At 70.6% G+C, this 2,500-nt stretch overlaps 1 non-coding gene across 1 annotated transcript; it reads left to right on the top strand.

The window, feature by feature from the left end:
* The first annotated feature begins 1,753 nt into the window (after positions 1 to 1,753).
* On the top strand, positions 1,754 to 1,872 carry LOC128823923 (5S ribosomal RNA). Its single transcript, XR_008442157.1, has one exon. It is a non-coding gene; the product is annotated as a 5S ribosomal RNA (ribosomal RNA).
* The last annotated feature ends 628 nt before the right edge of the window (positions 1,873 to 2,500 follow it).

Raw genomic sequence — 2,500 nt, 5'->3', positions numbered from 1 at the left:
ACAGTCCTCGAAAGACGGGTCGAAAAAGCCAAAGCCCCGCCTTCGGCGGTACGAAACTGGAACCGGGCGCCACCTCGTGGTTCCCTCGGTCGGCCGAGACGGCGTTGGGCGACCCCTTCCGGACATCCGCGAGACGACCGGCCGTCAGGTCAACCCATTCGCTCCAAAGGGGTTGACCCGGTGGCCGGGAGGGGACTTTGAAAATTTTTCAGACTTGGAAAACTTTTTTTTTTTTTTTTTTTTTCCCCCCAGCCCGCTTCCTCCGGGTTGACCCGGTGGCCGAGCGTCTCACCGTCCCCGGACGCAGCGAGGTACTGCCTCCCGGCCGTCAGGATCGGGCCCACGGAAGTCTGATTTTTTAAAAAAAATTGCCGACGCCACCGCGGAGGGCTACCCGGCCACCCCGGGCCCCGGAGCCGGAAAAGGGAAGAAAAGGATCGGGCCCACTAGAGACATGGACCCGGCCGCCAAGCAGGCCGCCCTGGGCTCACCCTCCCCGGCCGCAGCGAGGGACATCCTCCCGGCCGACAGGATCGGGCCCCTGGAAGTCTGGGGGGGGGGGGGGAAATCCGCCTCACGCCTCCGAGGAGGGCTGCCCGGGCGGGCCGGGCCCCGGAGCTCGGAAAAAAAAAAAAAAAACACCCCAAAAAAGGATCGGGCCCACTAGAGACATGGACCAGGCCGCCCTGGGCTCACCCTCCCCGGCCGCAGCGAGGGACTGCCTCCCGGCCGACTGGATCGGGCCCCTGGAAGTCTGGAAAAAAGAATGGAACCTGACGCCTCCGAGGAGGGGGCGCCCAGGGAAGGAGGGAGATCCGGGTCGACCTGGTGACCGGACGGGAAAGCGGCCACCGGGCGTGCCCGTTCAAACCTAGGGGTTGACCTGGCGGCCGGAAAGCAAACCGGCCACTGGCTAGCCCCGTCGGCAACCTACGGGTTGACCTGGTGGCCGGGAAGCGAACCGGCCAGCAGGTGAACCCGTTCGATTCCACGGGTTGACCTGGTGCCCGGGAGGGGACTCTGAAAAATGTTCAGCCCTTTCGGCTCGGGGTTGACCTGGTGGCCGAGAGGGGACTCGGACGGCAGGCAAGCCGCCCTGGCCTCACCCACCCCGGCCGCAGCGAGGGACTGCCTCCCGGCCGACTGGATCGGGCCCCTGGAAGTCTGGGGGGAAAAAGAAAATGGAACCTGACGCCTCCGAGGAGGGGGCGCCCAGGGAAGGAGGGAGATCCGGGTTGACCTGGTGACCGGACGGGAAAGCGGCCACCGGGCGTGCCCGTTCAAACCTACGGGTTGACCTGGTGGCCGGGAAGCGAACCGGCCAGCAGGCGAACCCGTTCGATTCCATGGGTTGACCTGGTGCCCGGGAGGGGACTCTGAAAAATTTTCAGCCCTTTCGGCTCGGGGTTGACCTGGTGGCCGAGAGGGGACTCGGACGGCAGGCAAGCCGCCCTGGGCTCACCCTCCCCGGCCGCAGCGAGGGACTGCCCCCCACCCACCCACCCCCCCCCCCGGCTGACAGGATCAGGGCGCACTGGATGTCCGGGACAATATTTTCCCCGACGCCGGGGAGGGCGGGCGGGCGGAGGGGCTCTGGCGGCCAGCCCGGGCCCCGGAGCTCGAGAAGGAAAAAAGGACCGGGCCCGCGAGAGACGGGGGCCCTGCCGCAGGGGGGCAGTCCGACCGGGGCTCACCGTGCGGCAGGCCCGGGCGTCGGCAGGGGAAAGCGGGCGAGGAGGCGCGGGGGCCGGGTGCCTACGGCCATACCGGACCGAACGCCCCCGATCCCGTCCGATCTCGGAAGGTAAACCGTCCCGGGCCTGGCTAGTACTTGGATGGGTGACCGCCTGGGAATCCCAGGTGCCGTAGGCAGCTTTTCCCGGTCCGAGCCAGCTCTCTCTCCTTTTCTGGGGAGGAAGGAGAGGGGGGGGACGGGCCGGAAAGCCCCTCGTCGCTCCTGCCGAGTCGGAGGTCGCGGCCGCAGGTCACGGGTCTGGGCGCCTGGGGTCCGGCTCCCCACCCGGCTTCCTCCGCGGAGGACCCACCGAAGCCGCTGGGGGAGACCCCGGGCATGGGGCGGACTGGCCCGGACCCTCCCGGCCGCCGGCCCGCAGGACCGCCCCGAATCCCCCCGCCCCGCGGCCACCCAGGCCAGGCCTGGCCAGGCGGGACGGACGGCGGGTGTCCAGCGCCCAGCGGCTTCCGCCAGCGGGGACCCACGGCCCCCAAAGCCGCAGGGGGAGGCCCCGGGCCCGGGACGGACTCGCTCGGACCCCCTGCGCCCGGGCGCCGGCTCGCGGGACCGCCCCGAATCCCCCCGCGGCCACCCAGGCCAGGCCTGGCCAGGCGGGACGGACGGCGGGTGTCCAGCGCCCAGCGGCTTCCTCCAGCGGGGACCCACGGCCCCCAGAGCCGCAGGGGGACACCCCGGGGCCGGGACGGACTCGCTCGGACGCGCTCGGACCCCCTGCGCCCGGCCGCCGGCTCGCGGGACCGCCCC

This window comes from Malaclemys terrapin, chromosome 15, assembly GCF_027887155.1.
Source record: "Malaclemys terrapin pileata isolate rMalTer1 chromosome 15, rMalTer1.hap1, whole genome shotgun sequence".
Lineage (NCBI taxonomy): Eukaryota > Metazoa > Chordata > Testudines > Emydidae > Malaclemys > Malaclemys terrapin.
This window is presented reverse-complemented; position numbering and strand designations above follow the sequence as displayed.